Below are 16,268 nucleotides of genomic sequence, written 5' to 3' on the forward strand. Positions count from 1 at the left end.
CCAACCAATCTTTTTGCTGTAATTGACCACCAAAGCCCTAATTTCAAGACCAACCTCAGAAACCGCTGTCTTCATTCCTGCATGAACAAAGCTAAGAACAGTTTTGATAAAACCACACTAATGTGAAGACTGATGCCATTACAAATTCCTCAGTGCCACTCCACAAACCTCCCACTTGTCCTCATTCACTGCGCTCTCCACTTACCCTAGGCGCCTACTCACAGCTTCAGGGCTCTCCGCCCTGCCACACTCCTCTCTATGCGTGACCTTGCTCCTACGTCCCTTCCTTAGAAAATCAGTCTCCTCTGCCAGGCATTTCTTCGCATTCCCTGTGGTATGTGCACATCTTGCCCTACAGTTACTTCTGCTGTCCCAGATTGAGAAAGAACCTCCACGTATATCCCTGATCTCCACCTTCCCATCTTTTTGCACAATAATTATTCCATCTCCCCTATACCATAAGCCACTTCATCTCTACTCTCTCTCCTCCCCATGATGTCGTAGCTTTAATTTAGTTAAGTCCTTATTTTACACACATACACACTTTTCTTGACAATGTATCCTCTTCCAGTCTCCCCTCTCTCTTTCCCTAGAGAGGCCCAACATAAAGTAAAGCTCTTTTAGGGCAGGGATTTGGGGTTTTTTTTTGTTTTGCTCCCTGGTACACAATTAACCTAGAGCAGGGACGGGCACATAGCAGGAGCTCAATAATTGCTGAATAACGAGTAGCCTCCTCAAAAGAACACACTATGTCTACTCCTCACCTCCTCTTTACTCTTTCATTCTCTCTGTAAGCTGGTTCCTGCCCCTGCTCCCACAGCTCTAACTTGCCAAATCAAATGGACAGTTCCTTACTTAATCTCTCTCTAGTACTAATACTATTAACCATCTTCTCCTCCTTGAAGACAGTTTTCTCCTCTGCTTCCATGACATCACACCTCCTCTTACCACTCTGGACACTCCTTTTGAGTTTTCTTTACCTAATTTGCTTATCCTGCCCCCATAATAAATGACTAAATGCCAGTATCTCCTTGATCAGGCCCTCAGCTCTCAGTCCTTCACCATTCAGCATGCTCTCCCTGGGTAACCTAATCTATATGCATGGCTTTAATTACCATCTATATACTGATGGCACCAGAAAGGCACACATCTCTGGCCCCAGACTTCTCTTCTGAGTTCTACACACAGTAGAAAAACAATTACACTAATACTTGAGGGCTTCTGTTCCAAAGTATGATGCTGAGCTCTTTACATGTATTTATTCATTTAGTCCTCACAACCAGCACGTTAGGAAGGTACTATTATTACCACCATGTACAGATGACAAAGCCAAGGCACAGAAAAGAGAGCAACTTACTCAAGGCCACATGGCCAGCTAGCAAGTAGCAGAGCTTCTAAATAGTGATATGAATACCTTTTTAAAACAAATAACAGCTTTATTTCTATATAATCCATATACTGTAGATTTCACTCATTTAACAATGCAATAGTTTTATTACGTTCACAGTGTTGTGCAAACATTGCCACAATCTAAATTTAGAACACATTATCATCACCCCCAAAAGAAACCTGGTACCCATTAGCAGTCGTTGATATGAGCACTTTCAAACTTTGATTTTAGGAACTGAAACTTTAAGATAATTACATTTTAAAAAGAAGCAATTATAGTGTGTTAAGTCAGTAAAGACAAAATGGTTTCTCTTTTTTTAAAGTGTACTTTTTTTTAAACAATACAAAAGATTCTTTTTTATGTGCTTAAAAAATGGATTTTTCTACCAGGATTGGATTTATCCAGATGCTACAAGAAATTCAAACAAGAAAGAGCTAAATATTCCTATAACTAAACAAATACTACAGCCTTAATGTGTTGCCAGAAGGCAGACACATTCAATCCTCATCCTCACAGGAAGAGCAGTAAAAAGGAGAATATCCTTAGAAGACTGAATAAAGAATGACTTCTACTTACATACACAGTTTTACATAATACATATGTGTCGAACAACATGAAAAATGAAACCAACTGTATAAAGCCAGAAGAAAATATAAATGGCAATCATCAATTGCATATATGGCACAAATCAAAAGAAACTCCCTAATAGAAAATGTAAAAGGCTTTTTTTAAACAGAAGAGTTCATTAGACTTTTAATGACTATAATTAGAGAAGGTATTTCCATGACGCTCCAGGTGGAGTGATGCAGAGAGAGTAAAACCGCACCACTGATGACAACTTTCCTTGTCCAACAACTGCAAAGCACTAATGAGTTATTTCCAATCTAATTTACCACTTGAGAACTTGGGATAGACCAGGAAAGAGAGAAATAAAACAGCTTTCTAGGTTATAAGTGATAGGAGAAAAGAACAACCACTGAAGAAAAGCATCATTATCCAATTTTATGAAACAGAAGACTTTCAGATGTCTTGTTTCAAGTTCTTTCCCCTCATATACACTGCACCTAATTTGAAGTTCAAAATATGTCAGATTCAGATCCCACAGCTCCTAATAACCATCACTGGTATGAAAGGACAGCTCTTTTATCTCCATCTGTGATAGAGGTATGAGGAGAGTGAACTCATCTCTAGAAGCCGCATACACTCTTTGTTCAATTCATAAATCATTTATCGAGCACCTACTGTGCCCCAGACTCTAACTCTATCTTAGGTGCTGGGGACCAGAGAGGAAAACAGATGTAATCCCTTGATTCACAGTTAAGTAGCAGGGGAGGCATACATCTAATGAGGCAGAATATGAATCTATGATAAGTAGTACAGTCTGGATTTAACAAGATTGTCCTGTTTTTTGGACCAAGTATTCCAAACTTTTATTCTAGAAAACATGGTGAGTTCAGCTGCAAAAACCATGTGAGTCATGGGAGAAAGAGATTAATTCAAAAGGAAGTGCGGGAAACCAGGTAGATCTGAGAAGCACCAAGGTATTCCTTCAATCAGTAATTCATTCATTCCACAAATATTTTAAGTTCAGAACCTACTATATGTCAGGCTCAGAAGATTTAAAGAAGAATAAGATTCTGTCCAATCTCCCAAGGAGGTCTCAAGTTTAGTGGGCACAGTAAATGAACACTGATACTGCATACTGACAAGTGGAGATGACAATAATGATTGCAATGATTCATATCTATTGAAGATTTACCGTGTGCCATGTATCTTTCAAAGCATTTCATATGTATTATTTAGTTCAACTTATTTAGTTCTGATAACAACCCGACGAAGTAGGTAGGTTTCCTCGCCCATTTTATAGATGAGGAAACTAAACCACAAAGAGATTATATGACCTTTTCTAGGTCAGGTGGCTAGAAAGGAACAGAGCCAAGTTTTGCATGTTGACAGACTGACTTTCAAGTCTGCATCCTTAACCCCAATATTACATCTACACTATCTTAAACAAATGTGTAAATCAAGATTATACAATATTGGATAATAATTCTCACAGCAAAGCAATGAAGTAGGTTTTATCATCCTCACTTTAGAGAGGAGGAAATTGAGGGACAGAGAGGATAACTAAATCACTCAAAGTTTTCCAGCTAAGTAGCAGAGCCAGAAAACAAATACAAATCAGCCATACATCTCTTTATATATTAGAAATGTCAGCTCTAACCACACTGGAAAAGTAAACCACCATGTATACAGTTCTTCCAGAAGAGCAGTATCACAATGAAAAATACTCGAGTTTTCAAAATGCCTTAGGCACATGGTCCCTTGGGGAGTAACTTCGGCAGCATCTGTGTCTGCATTAAACAGTTACCACAGAAACTAATAATTCTAGAGGACCAGCAATACACACTGCACTTTGATTTGTTTTGTTAGGAACAGAAACCCCCTGGAGGAGAAGACAAAAAGGACAAAGGATTGACATTACTGTTTTGCTGGTAGTAGAGTTGGATCTGCTGTAATTGCACTGTGTGCTGCACAGAGAACGGTTCAGGGAGAAGAATTCCATGGTACTTGTGGACTTTAATCTCAAAGAGATTTTATCTATTAAGTCTACAACTTAGGAAAACACATTTGTTTGCTTCATTCCCAAGAAGCATGTAAAATAGCACTCATCAGGGCCACACAGCAGCCTGAGTGATATGCAATTACTAAGATGCTTTATTCAAATGTAAATGACATGTCAAATACAAATACTGTCTCAGAGTTAGAGGAGAAACTAGAGACATTTTATTAATGGAAAATGCCACATTTCCAAAATACGGCGAAGCCATAAAAAAAAAAATCCCCATAAGTATTTTTAAGAAACAGTAACAAAAAAAGTATTTTAAAATAAATGAAGCATATGTAATCATTTTAAGGATTCCTTACACATCTAAATTAATTTTCTAGTTTATATTACATAAAATGAATCAGTGTATGTATAACATAAATATTATAGTTTCACAGCTATTACTTTTAATTTGCTCTTTGAATACACTTTTCCAGTGTATTTTCTGAACTTCTTACCAATGAAGCTACATGTTTCTTAACTTTAAGAAATCCAAGGTTCTTTTAATTTCATGGCAATTTTTGAAAAGTAGCAAAAACTTGCCAAAATAACAAATTATCAACATTTGAGATGAACAGTAACAGTACGATTTCTTATCCAAGTGTGTGACTGATACAGACAGTGGGGGTCAAAAAGACCTCCGATCAAAACCCTGGCCCTGCCGCTTATTAGCAAGGTATGTCATATTTGGCAAACTATTTAACCACTACGTGCCTCAGTTTCCCTATATGTAAACTGGAGCCATACTATATTCCTGTAACGATGAAACAGAATCACATATATATAGTGCCTGATCCATAGTTGGCATTCAGTAAGTGTTAATTTCCATCACCACCACCCACGCCCCCATTTTCTGAAGAGAGTAAGGAACAAATATTAAATACTACTCTTGCCAGATGGAGCTTCGTACACATACAGTTTCACTTTCCAAGACACGAAAATGAGTAGTTTTCTGCCTTTCTGCATAAGATTTTGGGAAAGTGAAGATTTGCCTATCCCGACTACACGTCAGTCTTTACAAGCCCGGACCAATTTCCTTCCTGGCTGCAAAAGATGCAGGGCTCTGAAGCTGGTGGAAACCAAGGAAGGAGGTAAAAAGGGTCTCAACTCAGACAAATCTACTAGACCAAGCTCAGCCAGGAATTCTGTCATAGCTTCAATATTCTTCAAAAACTGAAGTCTGAGTGGGCTTACTGCTCTAATAAATGTCAAAGTCCAAAAGTTCCCATTTTTGTCTAAAATCTTTATGGTTTTCCTTTAGATATTCACACATCTAACTTAAACAAACTGCTATAATAATCATTAAAAATTGAAAACACAATTATAAAGACAAAATAATATTACTGAAAAATCTGTTTAAATTCCATTCAAACATTTATTTCACAAAGCATTATTTGATACTTTCAAGCAATAACAGACTAGGCTCTGGAAATGCAGAGATAAACATGTAGCTGTACTAAGGAATCCCTATGGCCAACTTCCCAAGAGAGGAAGAGTAGTAACTAACCCTTACTCAACATCTACTAATTACCAAGGCACTCGTGTAATATGTAATACAGACCTACTTTTAAAAATCTGCATGACAACTCTGTGCAGTAAATGACTTTTAGCCCCATTTTACAGAAAAGGAGACTCAAGCACAAAGAATTATGTAACCTGCCCTTGATTAAAGATAAAAAGTCATGGGTCAGATCCAAAGTCAGGCATTCAGGCTCCAGACAGTACACTCACAACATGTATCTCTGAGTCAGCTGAGGCAAACATTCTTTCATTTAACAAATATTCACTGAATGAGTGCCTATGATGTACCTGGTACTGGTTGAGGCAGTGAGAATGTAATAGTTGACAGACAGACAAAAATTCCTTTCTTCATAGAGCTTATATTCTAGTGGGATAATACAGAAAATAAAGGAGGTAAGCAAAATATATAGTATGATAGATAGTAATAAGTGCTAAGGACAGCAATAGATCAAGGAGGGAGATAAACAGCATGGGAGGATACTGCAATTTTAGATAGAATTATAAAGGAAGGGCTCCCTGAGAAGGAGGCTTCTTGACTAAAGGAGGGGAGATTCTTGTACCCCGCTCACTCGCGCGTGCGCACGTGCACACACGTACACACAAAAACTAGAGATTTCCCCCATGAGCCCTAAAAACTCACAATCTGGTAGAGAAGACAGGCACTCAAATAGACCTTTCTAATCCAGTGTGGTGAATATAACACCAGAAGAGCTACAGGCAAGAGGGCGCAAGGAGGGTGTCTAACTCAAATCCAGTTAGGGGTTAACAGAGACTTCTTGGATTTAATGCCTGATACAAGTTTGACAAAAATGATTAGGAGTTAAACTAAGAAATAAGAGGAAAGATCCAGCAGAGAAGCCAGCAGGTGCAGAGGCCCAAGGGCAGGAGATGGCAAGGAGTGACTGAGTGATCTCCAAGGAGTTCATTTGTTGCTGAAGGAGAACGTGTAAGGAGAAGGACGGCAGGCAGGAAAGGCGAGGCTGGACAGGGACCAGGCACACTCGGGTGCGTGTGACCACATTCACCTAGGCAGGAACAATTGAGGGCCTAGACCACAGACAGATTCTGCCATGAAAAGAGAAAAGAGTAGATGGAATTGTCAGAGAAAAAGAACTAACAGGACTTGGAGGTCTGTTGCTTAGATGATGGTAAATGGGGACATCATCCACTCAGACAGGGAATACAGAAGCATCAGATTTGTGAATGGAGTGAGCTGTCTGGGACACACCAGTGCTTCTGAGGTGCCTCTAGGAGGGCCAAATGGACCTCTTCAGCACACAGCCCTAAATATAGGTCTAGCTCAGGGGAGAGGATTGGTCTAGAGAAGAGAGATTTGTTCACCCGTCTAAACTCAACACAGGGCATGACATTGGATAAGACCACTTCACAAAAAGAGTCATGGACAGATCTTTAAGGAACAATACTTCAAGGGCTCTCCATGATTTTAAAACGGTGGACAGTAAATGTCAATCCATATATTTAAAGTGTACAAGTCAACGGTTTATAATATGTTCACAGAGTTGGGCAACCGTCACCATGATTCAGTTCCAGAATATTTTCATCCCTTAAAATGAGACCCTGAAACTGTAAGCAGTCACTCCTTATCTCCTCCCCTCCCCCAGCCCTTGGTAATTACTAATTTACTTTCTGCCTATTCTGAGCCTTTTCTATAAATGCACTATGTGATCTTTGATGTCTGACTTCTTTCATTTTGCATAGTGTTTTCAAGGTTCATCCACATTGTTGAATGTATCAATACTTTGCTCCTTTTAATGGATGTGTGATATTTCCATTGTATGGGGATATACCACATTTTGTCTAATTATGCATTCATCAGTTGGTGGACATTTGGGTTGTTTTCACCCTTTGGCTATTATGAATAATGCTGCTATAAACACATGTGTACAAGATTTTCTGTAGACATATGTATTCATTTTTCTTAGGCATATACCTAGGAGTGGAACTGCTGGGTCATATGGTAATTTCATGATTTTTTTTTTTGAGGAAATGGCAAACAATGGTTGTACCATTTTACATTGCCACTAACAATGTATGAAGGTCCCAATTTCTCCACATCTGCACCAACACCAGTTCTGTTCTTTTTTTTTTTAATAGTTATATTAATGGGCCTAAAGTGGTATCTCATTGTAGTTTTGATGTTCATTTCCTGAACAGCTAATAACAATGAGCACCTTTTCATGTGCTTATTGGCCAGTTATGTATCTTCTTTGGAGAAATGTCTATTAAGATCCTTTGACTATCTTTCAGTTGGGTTATTTGTCTTTTTACTGTTGAGTACACACTGTTTTGGAGTCCTCACTATGATGCGTCACGAACTGTGGGACCATGGATAAGTCATTTAACTTTCCTCTATTCAGTTACCTCATCTACATATTAGAAACCACAGTATCTACTCCATAGTGCTGTGAGGATTAAAGAAGACAGTGTGGATGATAGTTAAATGGTAGCTGTTATTGTTCATAATAGTATTTACACACATTTTTAGATATGTATTTTCAAGTGTGTGATGATGGTTTTCATTCTTATTGTTCCAAAAGTTCTTTTTCACACTGGTTTCACTTTTAAATTATAACCTATCAAATCAACTATCAAAATAGAAAAATTTTCAATAATAATGTCATTATTCCAATTTTTATTTTAAAAATAGCTTGTGTGATTCTACGAACAAGAGAAAATAAAAATGTAGAACGATGGTGGTTAACAGCACTGCTTCTAATAGTAAAAAAAAATTAACTAAGTACTCCAGATATCCATCAGGAGGGGACTGTTAAAATTAACTCTAGAATATCCATAACACTGGACTACTGTGCAACTGTTAAACTATGTGAGTAGCTCAATATGTACCAATGAAATCATCTTTAACATACATTAAGTGAAAAGGCAAATTAAAGAATATTATGCATTGTATGATTCCAACTGCATGTTTATAAAAATATATGCATAAATGTATGTGCACATGTGTGTGCACATGTGTATATGCTTACATATAGTGGTCACCTCTTGGGAATAGGGCTGCAAATGAAGTAGGGATGTGAACTTTATACCTTCTGTAGTTTAAAAAAGTTTTAGCCACATATAATACTTTTCAACTAAAAAACTCCTGATAACTGACATAGAAAAAAAAACTTATGGTTACCAAAGAGGAAAGGCGGGGTCGGGGGGAGGGATAAATTAGGAGTTTGGGATTAGCAGATATAAACTACTATATATAAAACAGATAAACAACAAGGTCCTACTGTATAGCACAGGGAACTATATTCAATATCTTGTAATAGCCTATAATGGAAAAGAATATGAAAAATAAATGTATATATAACTGAATCACTATGCTGTACACAGAAACTAACACAACATTGTAAATCAACTACACTTCAATTAAAAAACAATCCTGATGGGGGGAGGGTATAGCTCAAGTGGTAGAGTGCATGCTTAGCATGCACGAGGTCCCGGGGTCAATCCCTAGTACTTCCTCTAAAAATAAATAAAATCTAATTACCTCTTCCCACTTCTGTCAAAATAAAATAAGTAACTAATACAATAATAAATAATCTTTAAAAAAATCCTGATAGCTGTCAACTTTTCCTCAATCATATCTATCCTAATTCTATAAAATATAAAAGGGAGAATGTAAATAAAACTAAATTACTCCTACTGATTTTAGGATTAGATTAAAAACTGCTTTGAATTTTAAGTTATTATAAAGTACACTTCAGTCCCTGTTTGGCTGACACAACCCGAGTATTTTAAGACAATTCAAGGAATTAAAACAAAGGAGTGCTATCTTTATACAGTTAAAACTTATTTCGACCATAGTAACTTTCAGAACAGCAGCAGCATCTTAAATAGTCCATATCAAGCTTGATCATATGATCAAATATATGATTTCTGTGTCAATTCTGAAGAAAACTTGACACTGTTAAAGAGTTTTAAAGGCTGACTGCATAGATTCTTACTTTCAACAAACATTTACTGAGCACCTACTACGCATTAAGCAAGCTGCTAGGTAACAGAGACTATGATGAACGCTACTAACAGAAGCATGTATAAAATGCTCTACTGGGCACAGAGCACAGGGATAGGAGAGAGTCTTCTGCCACAGGTATGTCAGGGAGGGAAGACTAAGGACAGCTTTACAGAAGAAATGACCTTCGGGCTGGGTCTAGGGCTTCATCAGAGAAGGGAATAGAGGCAACCCTGGAAAGAGGGAACAGCAGGAGCAAATGACTAGCGGTATCTGGCAAACACAAAAGGCATCTGAGAGCTTGTGAATAATCCAGGATGGCCAGAGACTAAGGTGTTAGGGCAAAGAGGAGCAGTCACAGAAGGGAGCTGAAAAGGTAGACCTGTGAGGGAAGTTCAGCTCCCCTAGGCTGCAGCATGGTGGTAACTGGATGTGGCAAGACTGATATTTTTAAAAAGCACCTTGTTGATTAAGAAATGTAAGAAAATAATTACTTTAAAGTCAAGATAATAGTTATTTTGGAAGGAGGGAAGGAAGGCTTATAATTGGGATGGGACACCTGAAGGGACTTCTGGGTGGCTGACAATGTTCCATTTCTTGCTCTGGATGGAGATTTTAAGTATGTTTGCCTTGTAATACTGTTCGGTTGGTTTTTTTTTTTTTTAATACCTCCATTTTACAATTTAAAAAGCTAAAAAAGAAAAAAAAAACCCCACCCTTCTGTGACACTGTGTAGTCAGACTAGGGAAGAGAGGGACTAGACAGAAGATAAGAAAAGAAGCTGTTTAGTCTAGGTGTAAGATGAAGAGGGCCAGGCCCCCGGGTGAGGACAATCGGAGTGAGGAGGAAATAAATCCATCTGAGAAACATCTCCAGAGCTGACTGTCACAAGCTTAGAGAAGAAATGGACACACTGTAACTGATGGTACAATCAATCAATTAAAAAATCAATAAGCAAGCAAGCTTAGAGAAGACAGAGAGTAAGTTCAGATCTGAATATACTGAGTATAAGATATCTCTGGGACTTCAAATACTACTCCTTTTTAACTTTATGGCTTTCCTTTACCTTGGGACACATCTATCAATAGTAATATTCGACCCCCCTACATCAGTCATTATTCAATTTATGTTTTTGGCTTCCAGATAAGATAAAGAAGTGAAGGGGGAGGGGAAGAGGGAGGGAATAGCTCAGTGGTGGAGCATGTGCTCAGCACGCATGAGGTCCTAGGTTCAATCCCCAGTACCTCCATTAAAAAAATAATAATAATTTTAAAATAAACAAATAAACCTAAATATCTCCCCTCAAAACAAAAACAAACCAAAAAAACAAAAAACACTTAGTAAATAAGTGAGACAGGAGTTAATTCTTGATGTAACAGAAAACTTGGAAAAGAAAGGAGGAATATGGTTAAGAGAGATGTGTATAGACACACATAAAGGAAAAGCTCTTTGTGGAAATTAATGACTCAGTAGTGAAAGACAAAAGTAAATGGATAATATCCCAAGTGAACTGTGCCACAAAAATGGAAGAAACAATATGTAAGGCAAGGGCTACTGGGTCAAAGAGTTTCCCAACCTGATAAACAAAAATCAAAGGAGGAGAATGTATTATTCATGTGTCTGGGACATGTTAGGCATATGTAACCTAAAGAAGAATTAGAATAGAACTTTGAAGGTGAGAGAGATGGACCAACGAGAAAGAGAAGAAAAGGTATTCCACACCAGGTCAGAGCACGGTGGAGAAGCAAGTGATTTTGCTTATGGACAAGCCAAAATAAACTGTCCTCATTTGAGAGAAGAGATGGCTATCTGCAACTGTGCATGTTAATTACAGAATGGGCCAGAGTAGCTCATGTCCCTAGAGCCCCATGCTGTTTCATCACAGAACAGGCACTTAGCAAATGCATGAACAACCAACTTTCATAATACTAGAAATATTCAGAGTGTACCCTCACTCCCTTGCTTCTCCTACTGCATAATAATAATAAAGCCTAGCTACCATTTATTGAACAAATTAAATACTCTATGCCAGGCACCATCTAAGCCCTCAGCATGCATTACCTGGTCGAATCTTCATAGCAAGCCCATGATGTGTCACTATTCACCTCCATATTACAAATTATTAAAAAAACTTGCATCCCTTCAAGTGGCACCTCTGGGGAAGGGAGACACGAGGAAGAATGCATTGGACAGAACTGGACCTGGGCAAAAAGGAGCACCTGCCTCATACACAGGCCAATCCAGATCACCAGGGTAAAACACTCCATAGCGATTAGGGGTTAAATCTCTAGTTGCTGACAGAAAGTGATTTTGTGCGACCTTATCCTCAGTGTGTCCATCTCCTCTGGCAACATGTGGCAGTGGTAGACAGTTGATAGTAATACTGAGATCTGGGATCCTGGCCAGCTTCCTATTTCTCTCCATCAAAAATATGGTCAACATCTGGCAGCATCAGCAAATGTCAAAATGAATGAGTCTCCACTAATTCATATGTTACAAACTGGATTGTCAAAACTGGTCAAATTCCATTACAGAATTATAGTTCAGCTGCACTGAACACTACATACATATGAACCATTAGGTAGGACTCTGAAATCTCTTCACTCCATGGAAATTTCTATTCTGGTAGTACTTGTACAAGATTTGATCTTTATCGCACTTTTCCTGGCAGCAGTAAAATTCCATTTCTATCAACTCTGTTTCCTCTCGGGGAAGAAGTCTCTCAGGAAATACTCAAAACATTGTTCTCAACAAAGTTCTCAAATATGAATCATTTTCAACTGCCAGGAAAAAACTCCTACCCCCACTGTTTTGCATCATAATATACATTCTCTAAAATTACAGTTTTGGGGCAAGACAATTATTTGAGAAAAAGAAAAAAATTCTTCATTCTTCCCCCTCTATGGCTTTGCTCAAGCAGTTTGCTCTGCCTCAACTATCTTCTCCCTTCAATCTGCTTGTCTAAGTCCTACTAACTCATTCATTCATTCAATAAATGTTTCTTGAGCACCTACTCGTTTTTCAGATAGTAGCGGTTCAAGTCAGTTTACTAGGACTTTGCTAGGCAGAGATTAGGGGATGATCATTGTAGGCAGTGGGACCATCATGTGACATGCCGCATATTTCCTTCAAGGAAGTTTCCCAGAGAGGAACCATTTAAAGCTGGCCCTTTGAGGACAAGCAGGAAGAATTAAACGGAAGAGGAAAGGCATTTCTGGAGGCTCAGAGGAAGGTCTCTGATGACAGGGAACGGAACTGAGCTGCTACCTCAAATTCATCCTAACGTTTGTGCTTCCAGTGGGTTGCACCTAGCCGATGACTGAGTACAGCAGGGTCAGGACTGGACTGACCACTGACTTCAAACTCCCCAAAGGCTTTTCTGAACCTTCCTTCAACTGCACAGCAGTCCAGAGAGCTTTGGCCTAAGCTACTCTCTCTCCTCTTCACCAGGGGTCAGACTTGCATCATGGACTGTTTGGCACTGCCACCCTTCCCATCTATCTCCCTCCCTAGTGTCTCTCACGCAGGTGGTTGGTTACAAAATCCTTGCCTGTTTAATCCTAAATTTCTGCTTCTCAGAGGACCCAGACGAACACAGCATTCTAGACAGAGGGCCCAGCATGAGTAAACACCGAGAGGCATGAAAAATCATGACGTGCTCTGAGCACCTGGAAATACGAAGATTTTTACCTTTACACCCTTGCTTCTCCTACTGCATAATAATAAAGCCTAGCTACCATTTATTGAACAAATCCTCTAAAAGCCAGGCATTGTTTGAGCCCTCAGCATGCACCACCTGGTTGAATCCTCACAGCAAGCCCATAATGCAGGTGTCACTATTCATCCTCATATCACAAATGAAGAAACTTGCATCCTTTCAAGTGACACTTCTGGAGAAACGAGACATGAGGGAGAATGCATAGGATGGAATCGGAACTGGGCAGAAAGGACCGCCTGCCTCATACATAGTCCCACCCAGGTTACCAGGGTACTGAGATTTGGGATCCTGGCCGCAGGGGTGGGTATAGAGGGAGAAGCTGGGTCACTTCAGAGAAGCCCTTTTCCATCCTGATAAGAAAGTCTGACCCAGTCCCCTGAGAAACAGGGAATCCCCAGAAAGTTTCAAGCAGGGAAAGGCCATGTGTTTTAGAAAGACTGTTCTGCTGGCAGCATGGAGGATGTACTGCAGGAAGCTGAAACGGAAGCAGCTCTATGCAGGCTTCCATCTTGTCTGCTAGCCTGTGAGGTCCTAAGTGTGGAATATTTTTTGTTTCACTCTAATCTCTATGCCCCTATAAAGATTAGAAATAAGTGTTTAACACAAAGTAACCACTCAAGAGGCCGCGTCAGATCTACCACACTGGGCTTCACCTCACTGCCAAACATTTTAATTAAGACCACCAGAAAGTTTAATGACCAGCCTTTGAACATTGCTGCCTGGACACTGGAACTCTCTGTCGAGCCAATCTAGAAAGGGAAAGTTACACATATGAAAGGTAGAAATTACTTCCAAAATCTTATCTCCCACCAACTACTTATTTCATGAACTCTCTTTGAAGCTAAGTAATCACATTTGTTGATACTAATTGTGGGGACAAAGGTGGTCATTAAACATTTAGTTTTTGAGTGTTTACCAGGTCAGTGACGTTTAGAGAGCCAGATCAGGCCCAAGGCCCAGCGGTCTTATGCAAAGAGAACTGGGCAAAAAGCAAAATTGATTTCTGGACACTGACACAGTATCTGATGGTGATCTCTGGGAAAACATATCCCTAAATTCTATTTTTCATCACAAAATAGAAATAAGCCCTACCCTCATTAAGGTGGAAATTAAATTAGAAGATGTGGTCAAAGTGATCTGAAAATAGCAATATGTAAAATGCTGTATTTTCATTTAAAAATTTGCTAAGAGGGTAGCTCTCAAGTTAAGAGTTCTTACACACACACACAAATAAATATGAGGGCAGGAGGAGACTTGGAGATGATGGATATGCAAATGATCCTGATTGTGGTGATGGTTTCAGGGGTATATGCATCTGTTCAAACCCGTCAACTGTTTACATTAAATATGGGCAATATTTTGTATAACAATCACACCTCAATAAAGCTTTTAAAAAAAAAAAAGACTAGCGACTACCAATTCTGATTTGCAACAAGGGATGGTGTGATATTAACCAAAAATTTTCAAAATACAATTCATTTTCCTTTACTTTCATCTGTCAAGCAGCACTTTTCAGTTGAAAGGTTACTGCTGGGAAATCAACTAATAACGAGAATCAATTCCCAGAAGGCTATGGGTTGCTGCAGCTGGAGCCAACAGCCCTCCTAAGGTCCTGGACACTAGAAAGGTCATTTGATGATGGCCTGATGGCCTTTCTCAGACTCGGTCTTTTTTCTTATTGCTACCTCCTGACTTGACTGACGAAACACAGAAGCTCTTAGGCCCTATTTGTGATAACCAAAATAACCTTACCAAAAAAAGAAATCATTACCTCCAAACAGCATGAAGTGGTTTGTGTCAGAGAAGAGAGTTTCAATGACTCAGAAACTGTCAGATCTGCGTGAGCTAAGGGACTAAAGCTATCAATGTTGGTTGCCCGTGTGAAATGAAAATGGCATCTCCAGTCCTCTGGGCTGAGACACCCACTTCCAGACCACACACACAGACACACATGCACACACTCAATTCCAGAGCCCAAAGGATTTAGCAGTAAACGTTTTAAATCAAATTTGCAAGCTGATTTAGTAAATTGGTGTTGCTTTGACTTAGAAAGGAGGTAAGTAAAAAACAGGAAACTTAAGTCCATTTTTTATAAAAAGAAACTTGCTCTAGGCTATTTTGGCAAAAGAACTAAACAGACAACTACAGAAATCATTTTCCAAACCCAAATTAATTATTTCCAGTTGTAAAGTGCTTAGTGGTAGGAAATCAATAATGATGATAGTAGTGAGCACCATTATATTGAGCACATTCTATGTGCAAGGTACTTTAAATGTATTATCTGTGTTTCTCATAACAACCCGGGTTAATATTCTACATTTCATATTTTTAAAAAATGAGTCAGAGAGAGACAAATGTGCCACAAATCAAGTAAATGGCAGAGCTGAGAAGAAAATCATGATATCTAAAAAGCCCCGATTTTGAGATGGCAATGAAAGGTGTATGAATGAAAAGTACTGCCAGCCATATCAGTTAACAATGATGCCGCCATCAAGCCATTAGCCACTACTGCCACACACACCCCCACCCCTTCCAGTGAGGGGAGGGAACTCAGGATGGAGACAGCCTCTGCTGCCACCCCCAACCATGCACCCTGAGGGAAATCAGGATGTGGGAGAACAGGAACCTGGCCCTAGATAGCTAGGTGCACATCAAAGGCATGATTTCAATGAGCCCAGACCTTTGCACCTTCCCACACATAGAAAATCACTAAATTCCTTAATTTGAGATATCTGGTTTTCTTTAATTAACAGTAATCTCTTAATGTTCTGACTACCTGATCTTTGTTGTAAAAACTCCTCAACATCCTGGCTCCTCCCGTCACTTTGGAACAGTCTTCTAGAGCGATCTGACAGGCTCCAGTCCTTAGAAAGTCTGCCGAATAAAACATAACTCTCAACTTATAGGTTGTGCACTGTATTTCAGTCCACAGGTGGTAAAACATTTTTCCCTTTCCTAATCTCAATCTCTCCTCCACCCTCCCCGTCGTCTTCTGTCTCATCCCCTACACCTCGCCACATGCACGCAAGGTCATTCCCAGAGAGGGGCA

General features: G+C 39.2%; 1 protein-coding gene across 5 annotated transcripts in view; it reads right to left on the bottom strand.

Moving 5' to 3' along the window:
• The window catches only part of ATP11C (ATPase phospholipid transporting 11C (ATP11C blood group)), a 152,112-nt gene that overhangs the window by 100,990 nt on the left and 34,854 nt on the right, over positions 1-16,268 (bottom strand). The window lies entirely within an intron of this gene.

This window comes from Vicugna pacos, chromosome X (genome assembly GCF_048564905.1).
Source record: "Vicugna pacos chromosome X, VicPac4, whole genome shotgun sequence".
NCBI classification, from domain to species: domain Eukaryota; kingdom Metazoa; phylum Chordata; class Mammalia; order Artiodactyla; family Camelidae; genus Vicugna; species Vicugna pacos.